We start from the raw sequence: 21,253 nt of genomic DNA, 5'->3' as shown, positions 1-21,253 counted from the left end.
TATTTCTATACAAAATTGAAGTACCTCTTAATATAAGTGGATATTATGCAAAATCTATCAAAACATCATGAATTCTACCAATCTACCAAACAATAAAAAGTCAACCATTTTTTGATAGAATTCTTCCAACTGTGGCAACCGTGACACGAATAATCTACTAAAATTAGAAGAAAATATGGTAATACCAAATTTACAAAATCTTATTTTGAAATTTTCGATTTTTGTCAAAATTTTATTTCAATAAAAATTGTGCCAAAATTTTATTTCTGTAGAAAAATTTTGCAACATTTTATTTCTACAGAAAATTTTGTCAAAAAAAAATTTTTTTGCTATAGAAAATTTCATTAAAAATTTAATAATTTTTTTTTTAAATTTCATTTCTATAGAAAAATTTGTTTAGATTTTAGGTCTATAGAAAATTTTGCAAAATTTTATTTCTATAGAAAATTTTCTCTTAATTTTATTTCTATAGAAAATTTTGTTAAAATTGTATTTCTATAGAAAATTTGGTCAACATTTTATTTCTATAGAACATTTTTGCAAAATTTTATTTCTATAGAAATTTTTTGCAAAATGTTATTTTTATAAAAAAAATTTTTGCAAAATTTAATTTCTATAAAAAAAATTTTTGCAAAATTTAATTTCTATAGAAATTTTTTGCAAAATGTTATGTTTATAAAGAAGATTTTGCAAAATGTTATTCCTATAGAAAATTTTTGCAAAATTTTATTTTTATAGAAAATTTCTTCAAATTTTTATTTTTATAGCAAATTTCTGCAAAATATTATTTCTATAGAAAATTTAGACAAAATTTTATTCTGTTGTCCATTGTTTGCCCAAAATTTCGTTTTGAAGGAAAACATTATATGAAGGAGGTATCTTATAATATGCCCATGTGCTTTTCAAAGCAAATCTAAACAATCACACTATCACGTTTAAATAACATCACGAACAATAGATCAAAATACTTTTATAAACTTGTAAACAATAAAATCAACTGCCACTGGTATTATTCTTTCAACATGAAATGATAGCAACCTAAAATTGATTGCATTAAATATCAGCCACATTGAAGATTCTAGGAAATATTCCCTTTTTGTTATTGATGTCACCCCATTGTGCGTTTATTGTCGTAGTCATTGATACGGTAGCTAACCATAGTCACTGTAGCTGTCTCGTAATGGCATTACGTGTTTTAATTACAAATTATTATCACACATAATCAAGGTATCTAACCAAGCTTATGGCACGATGTCGGCAAACTAGACAGCATTGTTGTCGTCTTAAACCCTCAACAAAAATGAAAACAAAACCGAAAGTCAATGAGAGTGGAAAAACTCGAATAAATGGCGAATGGTGAATGGTTGCGAATAACCCCACCTACCACAACTAAAGCAACCACAACCACCATTAAACTTCCAAGAACTGTAAAGCTAAAGTCAGTTCATTTAAGTCACCACAAACTTGTAGTCATTTCTATGATCATTGATTATTTTCTTAGTTAGTGGTGGTTGAAATTGAAAGTGGACTAACCACGGTTGCCATTCGTGGCAAAAATAACCTTGAAGACATTTTTGCCAAAAACCTACCAAATTTAAACAATTTTATTTTTGTGGTTAGTATGAAAAATGTTGTATAAGAATTTTCTGAAAATTTTATTTCTATAGAAATTTTTGTAAGGATTTTATTTCTATAGAAGATTTTGTCAAAATTTTATTTCTACAAAAAATTTTGTCAAAATTTCCTTTCTATAGAATATTTTGTCAAAATTTTATTTCTATGAAAAATTCTGTGAAAATTTTCTTTCGATAGAAAATTTTGTCAAATTGTTATTTCCATAGAAAATTTTGTAAAAATTTTCTTTCTATAGAAAATTTTGTTAAAATTTTATTTCTATAGAAAATTTTGTAAACATTTTATTTCTATAGAAACTTTTCTCAAAATTTTATTTCTACAGAAAATTTTGTCAAAATTTCTATTTCAAAAAAAAATTTTTCACGATTTTATTTCTATAGAGAATTTTGTCAAAATTTTATTTCTATAGAAAATTTTGTCAAAATTTTATTTCTATAGAAAATTTTGTAAAAATTTTATTTCTATAGAAAATTTTGTCAAATATTTATTTCTATAGAAAATTTTATCAAAATTTTATTTCTGTTGAAAATTTTGTCAAAATTTTATTTCTATAGAAAATTTTGTCAAAATTGTATTTCTATAGAAAATTTCGTCAAGATTTTATTTCTATAGAAAACTTTGTCTAAATTTTCTTTTTAAGGAAAATTTTGTTAAAATTTTACTTCTATAGAAAATTTTGTCAAAATTTTACTTCAATAAAAAATTTTGTTCAAATGTTATTTCGATAGAAAATTTTGTCAAAATTTTATTTCTGTAGAAAATTTTTTCAAAATTTTATTTCTATAGAACATTTTGTCAAAAATTTATTTCTATAGAAAAATTTGTCAAAATTTTATTTCTATAGAAAATTTTGACAAAATGTTAATTGTATAGAAAATTTTATCAAAATTTTCTTTCTATAGAAAATTTTGTCAAAATTTTCTTTCAAAAAAAAAAAAATTTAATTTTCTTTCTATGGAAAATTTTGTCAAAATTTTCTTTCAAAAAAAAAAAAAATGTCAAAATTTTCTTTCTATGGAAAATTTTATCAAAATGTGATTTCTATAGAAAATTTCTGTGGAAAGAAAATTTTGTCAAAATTTTATTTTTATAGAAAATGTTGGCAAGATTTATTTCTACAGAAAATTTTGTCACAATTTTATTTCTTAAGGTAAGTTTATTTCCATAGAAAATGTTCGCAAAATTTTATTTCTATAGAAAATTTTCGCAACATTTACTTTCTATAAAAAATTTTTGTCAAAATTTTATTTCAATAAAAAATGTTGTCGAAAATTTATTTCTATAGAAATTTTTTCAAAAAATTTTTTCTATAGAAAATTTTGTACAAAGTTTATTTCTATAGAAAGTTTTGTCAAAATTTTCTTTCTATAGAAAATTTTGTCAACATTTTATTTATATAGACAATTTGGTCAAAATTTTATTTATAGAGAGAATTTTATCAACATTTTAATTCTATACAAAATTTTGTAAAAAATTTATTTACATAGAAAATTTTTCAACAAATTTGTCAACTTTGTACAAAATTTTCCATAGAAATAAATTTTCTTTCTATAGAGAATTTTGTCAAATTGTTATTTCTATAAAAAGTTTTGTCAAATTTTTTTTTCTATTTAATTCTATATAAAATTTTGTCAAAATTTTATTTCTATAGAAAATTTTGTCAAAATGTTATTTTTATATAAAATTTTGTAAAAATTTTCTTTCTATAGAAATTTCTTTCAACATTTTGTTTCTATAGAAAATTTTGTCAAAATTTTGCCAAAAATTTCTTTCTATAGAAAATTTTGTCAACATTTTATTTGTATAGAAAATTTTGCCAAAATTTTCTTGGTATAAAAAATTTTGTCAAAATTTTCTTTCTATAGAAAATTTTGTCAAAATTTTCTTTCTATAGAAAATTTTGTCAAAAATTTCTTACTATGGAAAATTTTGTCAAATGTTATTTCTATAGAAAATATTGTGAACATTTTCTTTCTATAGAAAATTTTGTAAAAAATTTATTTCTATAGAAAATTTTGTTAAAATTTCCTTTCTATAGAAAATTTTGTAAAAATGTTATTTCTATAGAAAAATTTGTCAAAATGTTCTTTCTATAGAAAATATTGTAAACATTTTCTTTCTATAGAAAATTTTGTAAAAGTTTTATTTCTATAGAAAATTTTTAAAATTTTTTTCTATAGAAAATTTTGTCAGAATTTTCTTTCTATAGAAAATTTTGTCAGAATTTTATTTCTATAGAAAATTTTGCCAAAGTTTTAATTGTATAGAAAATTTTGTCAAAATTTTATTTCTATAGAAAATTTTGTAAAGACTTTCTTTCTATAGAAAATTTTGTAAAGACTTTCTTTCTATAGAAAATGTTGTCAAAAATTTCTTTCTATTGAAAGTTTTGTAAAAATAGAAAATTTTGCCAAAATTTTATTTCTATAGAAACTTTTGTCAAAATTTTATTTCTATAGAAAATTTTGCCAAAATTTTATTTCTATAGAAAAGTTTGTAAAAACTTTCTTTCTAAAGAAAATTTTGTCAAAATTTTTTTTCTATACAAAATTTTGTCAAAATTTTCTTTCTATGTAAAATTTTGTCAACATTTTCTTTCTATGTAAAATTTTTCAAAATGTTATTTCTATAGAAAATATTGTAAACATTTTCTTTCTATAGAAAATTTTGTAAAAATTTTCTTTCTACAGAAAATTTTGTCAAAATGTTCTTTCTATAGAAAATTTTGTCAAAATTTTCTTTCTATAGAAAATTTCTCAAAATTTTCTTTCTATGGAAATTTTTGTCAAAATGTTATTTCTATAGAAAATATTGTAAACATTTTCTTTCTATAGAAAATTTTGTAAAAATTTCCTTTCTATAGAAAAGTTTGTAAAAATTTTATCTCTATAGAAAATTTTGTCAAAGTGCTATTTCTATAGAGAGTTTTGTCAAGATTTTATTTCTATAGAAAATTTTGTCAAAATTTTATTTCTATAGAAAATTTTGTCAACATTTTACTTCTATTGAGAATTTTGTCAAAATTTTATTTCTATAAAAAACGTTGTCTAAAATGTATTTCTATAGAAAATTTTGTAAAAACTATCTTTGTATAGAAAATTTTGTAAAAAAACTAAAAAATAATGTTATTTCTATAGAAAATGTTTTTTCTATAGAAAATTTTGTAAAAATTTTATTTCTATAGAAAATTTTGTAAAAATTTTATTTCTATAGAAAATTTTGTAAAAATTTTCTTCCTACAGAAAATTTTGTCAAAATTTGCTTTCTATAGAAAAATTTGTCAAAATTTTATTTCTATAGAAAATTTTGTAAAGACTTTCTTTCTATAGAAAATTTTGCCAAGATTTTCTTTCTATAGAAAGTTTTGTGAAAATAGATAATATAGAAAATTTTTGCAAAATTTTCTTTCTATAGTCAATTTTGTCAAAAATTTCTTTCTATAGAAAATTTTGTCAAAATTTTCTTTCTATAGAAAATTTAGTCAAAATTTCATTTCTATAGAAAATTTTGTAAAAAGTTTCTTTCTAAAAAAAAATTTGTCAAAATTTTATTTCTATCACAACTTTAATAAAAAATTGTGTTAACATTTTTTTTCGATAGAAAATATTGTCAAAATAGCGCACTCGTATTAATTTAGTTTTCTTCGATGAGAAGTCATTCCCAATTGAGCAGCGATATTATTATAATCGGATTAACTTGTCAAAGAGATGCAATGAAAATTTACACCTTCGATAGGTCACCAGAACTCAGCGCTTCCGATAGTAATAGGGTGGGCCACCGTAACGGCCGATGGTCGATAACCGCTCGTATTCGTCTACCGTGGGGCTTTAAAACAAATGCTGAATATTATCGGGAAAATGTCCTAAAGACAGTATTGAAGACCTGAGCAGACAAACATTTCAGCTGAATACCATGAAAATTCCAACAGGACTCAGCTCCATTGCACTCAGTACTCAGCTTAAAACCGAGAGTAGATGCACGCAGCATTTTTTTCTGTTTCAATCACGAACTTAATTGATCCAATTAATTTTTTAATTGAAATGTCTTCAATCACAGAAATGATAGTTTCAATTAAAAAATTAATTGATACTATTAATTTGTGTTATTGATGTTTATTTCAATTAAAAAATTACATTTTATTTGAATTTGTTTTAAAACTCAATTAATATTTTAATTGGAAAATTTTATGTTAATTTTTTTCTGTGTGGAGCTTCCTCGCTTCAATGCTCACTGAAATTTTCGAATATCTATTCGTTGGGCTTTTGCGCTTAAGGCATTTTGGAGATATGGTTTGTACTAAAAAATGGCATAGTATCGATGATCTCAAGACAGCGCTGGGTTGTGGGAATGGGCTCAAATCCCAAAAATGCATGTTTGCGGAACGTGTGATGGCTTAGTGGGACGTTTGAAGGCCATAATTTATGCCAAAGGTAGCTAACTCAAACAAATCTTTAATTTTTCTAAAATGGGGCGTGATTTCCGATATTTCATCGCACATCACACTATCCTGTGTAGCATATTGTATTGATATGATGGAATTTTGATAAAAGTGGATTTAGATCTTTTTACCAATTGATGTGATTTTCGATTTCTTCCTCTTAAACTCATATTCATAAGGTGAAGTCTTACCCAAAAAAAAAAAAATATAATGAAACTCCCGGCTATGTTTTTAGTTGAATACAATGATAATATTCATGCAGCACCGAAGAATATCCACACATCCTTCCTATGGCATTTCTCAAGATGTTGTACGTAGAATGACTATGTAAATGGTTACGAGTTAGGATATCACTAACACAATTAGTAAAAGTGTGTCATTGTCACACAGACGCAGATACTTGTGCTTGTATACTTATTTCCTGTTTTCAGTAATTATCAATTTTACCTAAAAGGGGTGGTGTTTATGCCATCGAAGAAATAAAATGCTGACAATTATTGTAAGGAAACAAAATTTTGAGAAAATTTTCTACTGAAATACAAAAAATTTTCTATAGAATTAAAACTCTGACAAAATAATTTTTTTGCAAAAACTTTCAATCACAGTAAAATTTTCAAAAGCTTTCGATAATAAAATTTTTAGAAAATTTTCTATAGAAATAAAATGTTGAGAAAATTTTCCACAGAAATAAAATTTTGAAAAAAATTTCTATAGAAATAAAATTTACAAAAAACTTTCTATAAAAATAAAATGTTCAAAAATTTTCAATAGAAATAAAATTTTAAGAATATTTTCAATAGAAATAACATTTTCAGAAAATTTTCAATAGAAACAAAATTTTCAAAAAAATTTTCAATAGAAATAAAATTTTGAGAAAATTTTCTACAGAAATAAAACTTACAGAAAATTTTCCATAGAAATAAAATTTTTCAAAAATTTTCTACTGAAATACAAAAAATTTTCTTAGAAATAAAATTTACAACAAATTTTCTAAAAATTTTCTAAAGAAATAAAATTTTGAGGCAAATTTCTATAGAAATAAAATTTACAGAAAATTTTCTATAGAAATAAAATTTTTCAAAAATTTTTATAGAAGTAAAATTTTGAGAAAATTTTCTACTGAAATACAAAAAATTTTCTATAGAAATAAAACTCTGACAAAATAAATTTTTTGCAAAAACTTTCAATTGCAATAAAATTTTCAATTTTTTTTTCAATAGAAATAAAATTTTCGGAATATTTTCTATAGAAATTAAAATTTTCAGAAAATTTTATATAGAAGTAAAATTTTGAGAAAACTTTCCACAGAAATAAAATTTTGAGAAAAATTTCTATAGAAATAAAATTTACAAAAAAAACATTCTATAAAAATAAAATTTTCAATAGAAATAAAATTTTAAGAATATTTTCAATAGAAATAACATTTTCAAAAAATTTTCAATGGAAACAACATTTTCAAAAAATTTCCAATAGAAATAAAATTTTGAGAATATTTTCAATAGAAATAACATTTTCAAAAAATTTTCAATAGAAACAAAATTTTCAAAAAATTTTCTATAGAAATAAAATTTTGAGAAAATTTTCTACAGAAATAAAATTTTGAGGCAAATTTCTATAGAAATAAAATTTACAGAAAATTTTCCATAGAAGTAAAATTTTTCAACAATTTTTTATAGAAGTAAAATTTTGAGAAAATTTTCTACTGAAATACAAAAAATTTTCCATAGAAATAAAACTGACAAAATATTTTTTTTTGCAAAAACTTTCAATCGCAATAAAATGTTCAAAATTTTTTTCAATAGAAGTAACATTTTCAGAATATTTTCTATAGAAATAACATTTTCAGAAAATTTTCTATAGAAGTAAAATTTTGAGAAAATTTTCCACAGAAATAAAATTTTGAGAAAAATTTCTATAGAAATAAAATTTACAAAAAATTTTCAAAAAATTTTCTAAAGAAATAAAATTTTGAGGCAAATTTCTATAGAAATAAAATTTTTCAAAAAATTTTTATAGAAGTAAAATTTTGAGAAAATTTTCTACTGAAATACAAAAAATTTTCTATAGAAATAAAACTCTGAGAAAATAAATTGTTTGCAAAAACTTTCAATCGCAATAAAATTTTCAAAATTTTTTCAATATATTTTCAAAATATTTTCTATAGAAATAAAATTTTCAGAAAATTTTCTATAGAAATAAAATTTTCCACAGAAATAAAATTTTGAGAAAAATTTCTATAGAAATAAAATTTACAAAAAATTTCAGAAAATTTTCCACAGAAATAAAATTTTGAGAAAAATTTGTATTGAAATAAAATTTTCTATAGAAATATAATTTTAAGAATATTTTCTATAGAAATAAAATTTTGAAGCAAATTTCTATAGAAATAAAATTCTATGGACATAAAATTTCCTGAAAATTTTCTATAGAAATAAAATTCTGACAAAATTTCCCATAAAAATAAAGTTTTGCAAAAATTTTCTGTAAAAATAAAATTTACAAAAATTTTCTTTGGGAAAAATTTTCAGAAAATTTTCTATAGAAGTAAAATTTTGAGAAAATTTTCCACAGAAATAAAATTTTGAGAAAAAGTTCTATAGAAATAAAATTTACAAAAAATTTTCAAAAAATTTTCTACAGAAATAAATCTGAGAAAAATTTCTATAGAAATTTACAAAAAATTTTCCATAGGAATAACATTTTTCAGAAAATTTTCTATAGAAGTAAAATTTTGAGAAAATTTTCTATAGAAATATAATTTTAAGAATATTTTCTATAGAAATAAAATTTACAAAAAATTTTCTAACGAAATAAAATTTTGAGAAAAATTTCTACAGAAATAAAATTTTGAGGCAAATTTTTATAGAAATAAAATTTACAGAAAATGTTCTACAAAAATAAAATTCTGACAAAATTTCCCATAAAAATCAAATTTTGCAAAAATTTTCTATAGAAATAAATTTTTACAAAAATTTTCTTTAGGCTAAATTTTCTATAAATATATAATTTTCCGAAAATTACCTATGAAAATAAAATTTTCATAAAATTTTCCATAGACATTTTGGCAATGTCAATCCCCAATTATTGATATGGATTTTCAAAATTCCAATATATCCAAATTATTACAAGAATAAATTAATTTATCTTATTTTTCCTAAAATTTTGAGATATCAAAATATTTAAGGACGAAATATATTCTATTACGTAGCCACAAACATTAACTAATTTTTAGGAGGGCATTTTAACATTCAATTTCAAATTGCCCCTATTGGCAATAAATAAACGGCCAAATGATCCCACAACCCAACCTTTTAATGGGCAAATAAAAACAAAAGGAAGACCACAGTACTCATCAAAAATCAAGCCTAAATATACAAAACGTCAAAGTAATTTCATTTGAGGTCATGACCATTTGGAGGACTATGGCAAATGTCTCCCGAGCCATCCATCCAGCCATCCATTCATTCACCCAGCTCACAAATGATATTAATGTAAGGCGTAAAGAAAAACTTCATTATCCCAATAATTACTCATAAATGCTGTTGTTGCCGTTGGTAATTCCCAACAAATGAAATGGAAAAATCAGACAGATTTTCTAAGAAATCCAGCCCAGGCTTCACCAAGCCGTTACATTGTGATGAAACAGGGTGGCAAAGGGGAGACATATATAGGCGGTGGGATAAATGAATGAAATCCCAGTAAATACAGTTCATTTCAGTTCTTCTGGGGGGCGGTGGTTGTTTTCTGTTTCTTTTTTTCATTTTACGAGTAGGCTATAAATTTTCAATAGCAATGGAATAAAGTCAATTGTTTTATGTTCCAAGAGGAGCATTCGAAAGAAATGTAGGCACAAAAAAAAGACCATGAATGGCCATAAACACCCAAGCAATCCGGCGTATACCCAACCATGAGTGCGCCAGTGGGTGAAATACTCAATCATCAAGTGGAGTAGTAGCTTAGTACACAACGAAAAAAAAAAATCAAATAAAAATCAATGTTAATCAAGGAATTAATTGAATCAATTAATTTAAGATTTGGAAAATCGAATATAATTATTTTTTTTTGCTATTTGTAAAAAAGCAGAAAATTTACAGTTTGTTTTATACTCAATCTTACAGAAGGGAATATGGAAAACTTGCAATTCGTAAAATAATTGGTAGAAAAGGAATTGTAACCCCATCCACATCTGTTGTTTTTTTCTTTGTCGAATATCAGAGAACATTTACTACAAATGAGTTTAGAGGTTGCATACTTTTAGGTGCTCACATGTAAAGCCCCTTACTAAGTCACTGGGGGACACCTACCCTTTGTCCGATGGACCAAGATTGAACGATTTGCTTGAAGTTGTTGTGAAGGTTGGCTTTGGCATCTAGGCAAAGATCCGCTACTTCATTTTTCGATATTTGGTCGCTGACCTGAGGACCTTCCCTTTGTACGACTTTTTTTTTGCAGTACTGTGAATAAGCTAAAATTCTTTACTTGCGATTTATAGAGAACGTGCTTTGAGGTTATAAAATTAATATGGGGTACCTGATGTGCTCATAATTGGAAGGGGAGGGGGGACTTTCCCTTCACCGACTTTTTGAAAATTGTACCAAATTAACCGATTTGCTTGAAATATTCATGGAAGGTTGAAGGCGGCATCTACACGGACGAAAAATACTTTTGTTTCATATGTTTGGGTGTAAAAATTATATGTTTTGAACTCACATTTTTTAACACAATATTTTTAAGTGGAAGCATATAATGTTAATATGTTGGTACATATTATGGTTGAGACATAAAATTTTTGTAAATGTAATATGCTTAAATGCAAACTTATATTAATTTAGAAATAGCCTATAAACATATATGTGTTTTAAAAAGAGAGACCTAGAGAGTATGCTGCAAGTAAAATAATGGAAGTAACCAATTGGTGCCTTAAAAATATATCCACACAATGAAAATTTCATTAATTTTTTTTTATCAGTGTATGCCCTAAGGTGAAACATAATATGTTTGAATAATACAAACAATAGATAATAAAATAGATAATAAAATTTTCAAAATTTTTTCAATAGAAATAAAATTTTCAAAATATTTTCTATAAAAATAAAATTTTCAGAAAATTTTCTATAGAAGTAAAATTTTGAGAAAATTTTCCACAAAAATAAAGATTTGAGAAAAATTTCTATAGAAATAAAATTTACAAAAAAAATTTCAAAAAATTTTCTAAAGAAATAAAATTTTGAGGCAAATTTCTATAGAAATAAAATTTATAGAAAAATTTTCAAAAATTTTCTATAGAAGTAAAATTTTGAGAAAATTTTCAACAGAAATAAAATTTTGAGAAAATTTTCTATAGAAATAAAATTTTTAGGAACTTTTCTATAGAAATAGAAATTTCAGAAAATTTTCTATAGAAATATAATTTTAAGAAAATTTTCTATAGAAATAAAATTTTGAGAAAAATTTCTATAGAAATAAAATTCTATGGACATAAAATTTACAGAAATTTTTCTATAGAAATAAAATTTTGACAAAATTTCCCATAAAAATAAAGTTTTGCAAAAATTTTCTATAAAAATAAAATTTACAAAAATTTTCTTTAGGCAAAATGTTCTATAGATATATAATTCTCGGAAAATTTCCTATGAAAATAAAATTTTCATAAAATAGACATTTTGTCATTGTCAATCCCCAATTAATGATATGTATTTGCAAAATTCCAATATATCCAAATTATTACAAGAATAATATATCCACACAATGAAAATGTCATATATCGACACAATGAAAATTTCATTAAAAATTTTTTCTACCAGTGTATGCCCTAAGGTGAAACATAATATGTTTGAATAATACAAACAGTAGTTTGTTTGAATCGATCTTGAAAATATATATGCTTGAAGCAAAATGTGTTTGGGGTATATGTTACAGAAGCGATTTTTTTTTGAGGGTGTAGACAAAAAACGGCTATTTTTTTTTCGACAATTGGTCGGGGAGGAAAACCTCCCCTTTGACCGACTTTTTTAAATTACAGTGAAAACAAAACTAAAATTCTCCGACTGAAATTTTACGGAAAACTGGGTGAGGTAATGAAATTTATATTAGGTTCCTGATATTTTAATATTTGGTCGAGGAAAAAAGGGCATAGGGAGACGTCCGCTTCTTCTTAAGTACATACAGAGAAACAATTCAACTTTTCCAATTTACTTGAAATTTACACAGGACGTGGGGAGAGGTTATGAAATTATATTGGGTACCTGATTTTGTGATATTTGGACGGGATGAGCCCCCCCTCCTTGCCTTGCTTTTTGAAAATTGGGCTTATAATTTGCTTGACATTTTCTGGAACATCTACACAAGATACGCTACATCATTTTTCGATGTTTGGTTTGGGAGGGGGAACCTCCTCTAAAACTAAAAAACAAAACTAAAATTCTCAAGTTTTCTTAAAATTTACAAATGCCGTGGGGGAAGGTTATGAACGGGGAGGCAACGTTCCTTGCCCCACATTTGAAGGAAAGTTTCAAGAATTTTCAGGGAAGGTTAAGGGTGCTATTCACTTCGGTATTTGTCGTTATTGTATCGGGGAAAGTTACGTCCCTTTACAACAATAGAGCAAAATTTAAACTTCTCCGATCTACTTGAAATTTTCTGGGAAAGTGGGAGGAGGTGATTCAATTAATACAGGGTACATGGTTTTTCGATAATTTGTTGGGGAAGGGGAATAGTAAAAAAAAAACTTTGTCGATTTACTTCGATAGAATTTATACGGACCACTGAGCAGTTTGTGAAATTAATATAGGGTACGTGATAGTCCGATATCAGGTCGGAGTGGAGCGAAGATGGGGAGAGGGTTCTCTTTTGTCTGTTTTTTTTTCTTAATTTGAAAGTAGAGGGTTGTCCGTAAATGGGAACTCGGTACACAGGCTTCTGCCAGACTTCTTTTAAGTAAAGAACTTAAATTTACATGAAAATGGCAGCCAACGTAGAGGGTGCATCATTTTCCGGTATTTGTTCGGGAAAGGCATGATCTCCGCGTCCAACATTTTAACAAATGTTAATGTCGTAAATGTTTTTAGTTCTTTTGCTTTTTCCGATTTATTAGACGGGAAACAGTGATTCTTTGTATATATAACCCTTAATTTTCCGGTATGTTGAGGAGAAGGATACCTTTCCTTGACAAACCACACATGAAATCACAGGAAATTTAGAAGATTGCCCAACTACTTTAATGTAGAATATAATTAAAAAAAAAATTGGTGGAAAAGGAACACCCACTCCCGGACGTTTGTTAAGACGGATTTAATTTTATTTCTATAAAAAATTTTGTCAAAATTTTATTTCTATAGAATTTTTATACCCTCCACCATAGGATGGGGGATATAAACTTTGTCATTCCGTTTGTAACACATCTAAATATTGCTCTAAGACCCCATAAAATATATATATTATAGGTCGTGGTGAAATTCTGAGTCGATCTAAGTATGTCCGTCCGTCTGTTGAAATCACGCTAACTTCCGAACGAAACAAGCTATCGACTTGAACCTTGGCACAAGTACTTGTTATTGATGTAGGTCGGATGATATTGCAAATGGGCCATATCGGACCACTTTTGCGTATAGCCCTCCTATAAACAGACTACCAGATTTGGCTTGCGAAGCCTCTTGAAGGAGTAAAATTCATCCGATCCGAAATTTGGTACATGGTGTTAGTATATGATCTCTAACAACCATATCGGTCCATAATTATCTATAGCCCCCATATAAACCGATCCCCAGATTTGAACTCCGGAGCCTCGTAGAGGAGGAAAATTCATCCGATGCGGTTGAAATTTGGTACGTAGTGTTAGTATATGGTCTCTAACAACCATGCAAAAATTGATCCATATCCCCCATATAAATTGATACCCAGATTTGAACTCCGGAACCTCTTGGAGGAGCAAAATTCATCCGATTCGGTTGAAATTTGGTACATTGCGCTAGTATAGGGCCGCTAACAGCCATGCACAAATTGGTCCATATCGATTTATAGTTATATATAGCCGATGGCCAATCACACAAAAATTGGTCTAAATCGCCAAATTTCTATAGAAAATTTTGTCAAAATGTTATTTCTGTAGAAAGTTGTGTCAAAATTTTATTTCTATAGACAATTTTGTCAATATTTTATTTCTATAGAAAATTTTGTCAAAATTTTATTTTTATAAAAAATTTTGTCAAAGTTTTATTTCTATAGAAAATTTTGTCACAATTTTATTTCTTTAGACAATTTTGTCAAAATTTTTATTTCCATAGATAATGTTGTTAAATTTCTATTTCAATAAAAAACTCTCTCAAAATTTTATTTCTATAGAAAATTGTGTCAAAATTTTATTTCTATAGAAAATTTTACCAACATTTTATTTCTATAAAAAAATTTGTCAAAATTTTATTTCTTTAGACAATTTTGTCAAAATTTTATATATATCGACAATTTCGTCAACATTTTATTTCTATCGAAAATGCTATTTCTATTAAGAATTTTGTCAAAATTTTATTTCCATAGAAAAGTTTGCAAAAATTGTATTTCTATAGGAAATTTTGAAATGAAACATAAATTCAAGTAAATCGGAATGAAACCTTTGGTTATGAATCCATATCCAAAATCAATAGCGATTGTCTTTGACCCGAAAAAGAACCATGTGCCACATTTGAAGATTTCACTTCTATAGAAAATTTTATCAAAATTTTATTTCTATAGATAATTTTGTCGAAATTCTATTTCTATAGATAATTTTGTCGAAATTCTATTTCTATAGAAAATTTGGTAAAAATTTTATTTCTACAGAAAATTTTTTCAAAATTTTATTTCTGTAAAAAATTTTGCCAAATTTTATTTCTTTGGGAAATTTTGTCAAAATTCCATTTTTATAGAAAATTTTGTCAAAATTTTATTTCTTTAGAAAATTTTGTCAAAATTTTATTTCTATAGAAAATTGTGTCAAAATTTTTTTCTATAGAAAATTTTGTCAAAATGATATTTCTATAGAAAATTTTGTCAAAATTTTATTTCTATAGAAAATTGTGTCAAAATTTTATTTATATAGAAAATTTTGTCATCGTTTTATTTCTATCGAAAAATAGAAAATTTTACCAAAATTTTGACGAAATTTTTGTCAGAATTTTATTTCTATAGAAAATTTTGCCAAAAATTTTATATCCATAGAAAAGTTTGTAAAAATTTTATTTCTATTGGAAATTTTGTGAAGATTTCACTTCTATAGAAAATTTTATCAAAATTTTATTTCCATAGATAATTTTGTCGAAATTCTATTTCTATAGATAATTTTGTCAAAATTTTATTTCTATAGAAAATTTTGTTAAAATGATATTTCTATACAAAAATTTTGTCAAAATTTTATTTCTGTAGAAAATCTTGCCAAATTTTATTTGTATAGGAAATTTTGTCAAAATTCTATTTCAATTGAAAATGTTGCCAAAATTTTATTTCTATAGAAAACGTTATCAAAATTCTATCTCTATAGAAAATTTTGTCAAAATTTCATTTATTTAGAAAATTTTGTCAAAATTTCATTTATTTAGAAAATTTTGTCAAAATTAAATTTCTATTGAAAATTTTGTCACAATTTTTATTTCTAGAGAAAATTTTGTCAAAACTTTATTTCTATTAGTCCTATACAAATGACAGACTTATTATACCCCAAATCCTATGACGTTGGGTCTAAAAAAGTGTTTATGTCTTTTCAGTGTACCTGTCTGGATCGCCGGGATGACTGGCAAATGTTCGTTACCATTGTGTGTGTGTGTGAGTGTGATTTATAATGATTTGATTTTACAAGCAGTCGAACCCCAATCAAATCACTGCCCAGCCCCGACCACCCAACATCTACATCGAATAGCAATCTTCTACAACACCTCAAGTTATCGCCAGAAATCGCTGTTTAGAATTGAAAAGAAATAAAGCAATCCAATCTATAACAGCCATCCATCTAAGCAAACCACTCTAGAAAAGAAGTGGTATGGCGGCATCGACTATTGCTATTATAAGAAATTAACTTTTTTTCATTCTTCTTCCTCTTTTTGTTTGCCACCGGTTCATTCAAACCTTCTTCATTCATTTCATACAGACGGCATTCACATTCACACAGTAGCTCCTAGAGCTATACTCTCCTGAAGAGTTGTTGGTTTTTATGTTGAGGAGAGGTAAGGCTGATTATTGATACCGTTGTTCAGATTGCATTAGCAAATAGGGAATAATAGTGGTAATAATAATGTGCAGTCAAGAGGGTAGTAGCTATTGGAGAAACAAAAAGCATACAAAGAAGCCAAACACCTTTGATTGATTCTTTAAAGTACTCTGGTGGTTGAGAATGGCTTGTACAACGATTGTGGTGTTGAGAAAATCTTATCGAACATCTTGTTTGTTTGGGTGTGTGTGTGTATGTGTTTCAGATTGTTTTTGATACCCACAATACCCTGCTACGACAACACCTTCAATCTTATCGCCAGTTTCGAATGATGGATGGGATTTATTTTTTGGTAGTGATAGAAATCATCATCGTCATCATGTTACAAAAACATTATGGAAATTCTTTGTGGTGAGTAAGGTTTTGTATGGGAGAGAGAGAGTGAGTGTGTGTGTGACTATACGAAGAGAATGTCTGTTGAGGGAAAATGAAATCGAATAGATCAGAGAGCGGCTAACTTAGAAATGAAACATAATTTCAAGTAAATCGGAATGAAACCTTTGTTTATGAATCCATATCGGGCGCAAAATGTATATGGGAGCTATATCGAAATCTGGACCGATTTCAACCATATTTATCATACTTGAAGACACCATCAAGTGTACTCTTTGTGCAAAATTTGAGCAAATTAATGTCAAACTCATGCCTCTGGAGGCATATAAGTTTATATCGGTCGAAATATATATATATATATATATATATATATATATATATATATATATATATATATATATATATATATATATATATATATATATATATATATATATATATATATATATATATATATATATATATATATATATATATATATATATATATATATATATATATATATATATATATATATGGGAACTATATCTAAATCTGAACCGATTTTAACCAAATTTGGCACGTATGGTTAGAATGTTAAGTCTACTATCTGTGCAAACTTTCACGAAAACCGGAGTAAAAACGGTGACATCCGTTGTCTTAAGAGTGTAAAGCGGTCGAAAGATTTATATGGGAGCTATGTCTAAATCTTACCCGATTGCAACCAAGTTTGACATACTTGACGATACTATTAGTTGTACGCTTTTCGCAAAATTTGATGCAAATCAATATAATATTCTGGACTCTGGGGACATATGAATGCATATCAGGCGAAAGATATATATGGGAGCTATATCTAAATCTGAACCGATTTTTCTCCAAAATTAATAGCGATTGTCTTTGACCCGAAAAAGAACCATGTGCCACATTTGAAGATGATCGGACTTAAATCGACTCAGAATTTAATTCTAAGACAATTCGTATACTAAAAATTGAGCCACAGACTGATCCATCTTAGCGTTACATATACATTCACAAACTTTTTATACCCTGTACCACAGTATGGGTGGAGTGTGTAATGAGGAGGGACGTTGCGTTAACGTCAAGGGATATTGATGCAGAATCAAGATCTATGAATTTTATTGAAAGAACATTTCAACGACAAGATTATTTCGAAAAATGGGCCGTTGAATTGGTTTCCGCGTCACGGTTGGCTTTTGAGTCATAAATAATCTACCAAAATTTGGAGAAAATTCTACCAAAAAAAAGTACCAAACAAAAAAAATTTATTTTGCAAAATTTTATTTTTATAGAAAAATTTGTTCAAATTTTATTTCTATAGAAATTTTTGTCAAAATTTTGTTTCTATAGAAAATTTTGTCAAAATTTTATTTCTATAGAAAATTTTGTCAAAATTTTATATCTATAGAAATTTTTCTCGAAATTTTATTTCAATAGAAAATTTTGTCAAAATTTCATTTCCTTAGAAATTTTTGTCAAAATTTTATTTCTATAGAAAATTTTGTCAAAATTTTATTTCAATAGAAAATTTTGTCATAATTTTATTTCTATAGAAAATTTTGTCAAAATTTTATTTCAATAGAAAAATTTGTCATAATTTTATTTCTATAGAAAATTTTGTCAAAATTTTATTTCTATAGAAAATTTTGTCAAAACTTTATTTGGATAAAAAATTTTGTCAAAATTTTACTTCTATAGAAAAATTTCTCAAAATTTTATTTCGATAAAAAATTTTGTCAAAACTTTATTTCTATAGAAAATGTTGTCAAAATTTTATTTCAATAAAAAACTTATGTCAAAATTTTTATTCTGTAGAAAATTTTCTCAAAATTTTATTTCTATAGAAAATTTTCTCAAAATTTTATTTCTATAAAAAATTTTGCCTAAATTTTATTTCTATAGACATTTTTCTCGAAATTTAATTTCTATAGAAAATTCTGTCAACATTTTATTTCTTTAGAAAACTTTGTCAAAATTTTATTTCTATAGAAAAATTTGTCAAAATTTTAATTCTAAAGAAAATTTTGTCAAATTTTTAATTCTAAAGAAAATTTTGTCAAAATTTTATCACTATAGAAAATTTTGTCATAATTTTGTTTCTATAGAATTTTGTTATAATTTTGTTTCTATAGAAAATTTTGTTAAAACTTTATTTCGAAAAATAATTTTGTCAAAATTTTATTTCGGAAAAAATGTTGTCAAAATTTTATTTCGAAACAAAAAATTGTCAAAATTTTATTTCAATAAAAAAATTTGTCAAAATTTTACTTCTATAGAAAATTTTCTCAAAATTTTATTTCTATAGAAAATTTTCTCAAAATTTTATATCTATAGAAATTTTTCTCGAAATTTTATTTCAATAGAAAATTTTGTCAAAATTTCACTTCCTTAGAAATTTTTGTCAAAATTTTATTTCAATAGAAAATTTTGTCATAATTTTATTTCTATAGAAAATTTTGTCAAAATTTTATTTCAATAGAAAATTTTGTCAAAATTTTATTTTTATAGAAAATTTTGTCAAAACTTTATTTGCATAAAAAATTTTGTCAAAATTTTACTTCTATAGAAAATTTTCTCAAAATTTTATTTCGATAAAAAATTTTGTCAAAACTTTATTTCTATAGAAAATGTTGTCAAAATTTTATTTCAATAAAAAACTTTTGTCAAAATTTTTATTCTGTAGAAGATTTTCTCAAAATTTTATTTCTATAGAAAATTTTCTCAAAATTTTATTTCTATAAAAAATTTTGCCAAAATTTTATTTCTATAGACATTTTTCTCGAAATTTTATTTCTATAGAAAATTCTGTCAACATTTTATTTCTTTAGAAAACTTTGTCAACATTTTATTTCTATAGAAAATTTTGTCAAAAGTTTTATTCTAAAGAAAATTTGGTCAAATTTTTAATTCTAAAGAAAATTTTGTCAAATTTTTATTACTATAGAAAATTTTGTCATAATTTTGTTTCTATAGAATTTTGTTATAATTTTGTTTCTATAGAAAATTTTGTTAAAACTTTATTTCGAAAAATAATTTTGTCAAAATTTTATTTCGGAAAAAATGTTGTCAAAATTTTATTTCGAAACAAAAAATTGTCAAAATTTTATTTCAATAAAAAAATTTGTCAAAATTTTACTTCTACAGAAAATTTTCTCAAAATTTTATTTCTATAGAAAATTTTGTCAAAATTTTATATCTATAGAAATTTTCTCGAAATTTTATTTCAATAAAAAATATTGTCAAAATTTCATTTCCTTAGAAATTTTTGTCAAAATTTTATTTCTATAGAAAATTTTGTCAAAATTTTATTTCTATAGAAAATTTTGTCAAAATTTTATTTCAATAGAAAATTTTGTCGTAATTTTATTTCTATAGAAAATTTTGTCAAAATTTTATTTCAATAGAAAATTTTGTCAAAATTTTATTCCTATAGAAAATTTTGTCAAAACTTTATTTGGATAAAAAATTTTGTCAAAATTTTACTTCTATAGAAAATTTTCTCAAAATTTTATTTCGATAAAAAATTTTGTCAAAACTTTATTTCTATAGAAAATGTTGTCAAAATTTTATTTCAATAAAAAACTTTTGTCAAATTTTTTATTCTGTAGAAAATTTTCTCAAAATTTTATTTCTATAGAAAATTTTCTCAAAATTTTATTTCTATAAAAAATTTTGCCAAAATTTAATTTCTATAGACATTTTTCTCGAAATTTTATTTCTATAGAAAATTCTGTCAACATTTTATTTCTTTAGAAAACTTTGTCAAAATTTTATTTCTATAGAAAAATTTGTCAAAATTTTGATTCTAAAGAAAATTTTGTCAAATTTTTAATTCTAAAGAAAATTTTGTCAAAATTTTATTACTATAGAAAATTTTGTCATAATTTTGTTTCTATAGAATTTTGTTATAATTTTGTTTCTATAGAAAATTTTGTTAAAACTTTATTTCGAAAAATAATTTTGTCAAAATTTTATTTCGGAAAAAATGTTGTCAAAATTTTATTTCGAAACAAAAAATTGTCAAAATTTTATTTCAATAAAAAATTTTGTCAAAATTTTACTTCTATAGAAAATTGTCTCAAAATTTTATTTCGATAAAAAATGTTCTCTAAATTTTATTTCTATAGAAAATTTTGTCAAAATTTTATTTCTATAAACAAATTTTGTCAAAATTTTATTTCTTTAGAAAGTTTTGTCAAAATTTTATTTCTATAAAACAAATTTGTCAAAATGTTATTTCTATAGAAAATTTTCTCAAAATTTTATTTCTATAGAAAATTTTGTCAAAATTTTATTTCTGTAAAAAAATTTTGCCAACATTTTATTTCTTTAGAAAGTTTTGTCAAAATTTTATTTCGATAAAAAAATTTTGTCAAAATTTAATTTCTATAGAAAGTTTTCTTAAAATTTTATTTATCTAGAAAATTTTGTCAAAATTTTATTTCTATAGAAAATTTTGTCAAAATTGTATTTCTATAGAACATTTTGTCAACATTTTAATTGTACATTGATTTTGATTTTCTTTGAGATACAGTTCAAAATAAAAGAAAAATTTGGTGCCAGCTAGTATTGAATATTTGTCCATGTTCAATTATATTAAAAAAGTAATGAAG

At 24.2% G+C, this 21,253-nt stretch overlaps 1 protein-coding gene across 1 annotated transcript in view; it reads right to left on the bottom strand.

The window, feature by feature from the left end:
- Window positions 1-21,253, bottom strand: part of Nha1 (Na[+]/H[+] hydrogen antiporter 1) — a 218,291-nt gene that overhangs the window by 161,481 nt on the left and 35,557 nt on the right. The window lies entirely within an intron of this gene.

Source organism: Haematobia irritans, chromosome 2 (genome assembly GCF_050003625.1).
Source record: "Haematobia irritans isolate KBUSLIRL chromosome 2, ASM5000362v1, whole genome shotgun sequence".
NCBI classification, from domain to species: Eukaryota; Metazoa; Arthropoda; class Insecta; order Diptera; family Muscidae; genus Haematobia; species Haematobia irritans.
This window is presented reverse-complemented; position numbering and strand designations above follow the sequence as displayed.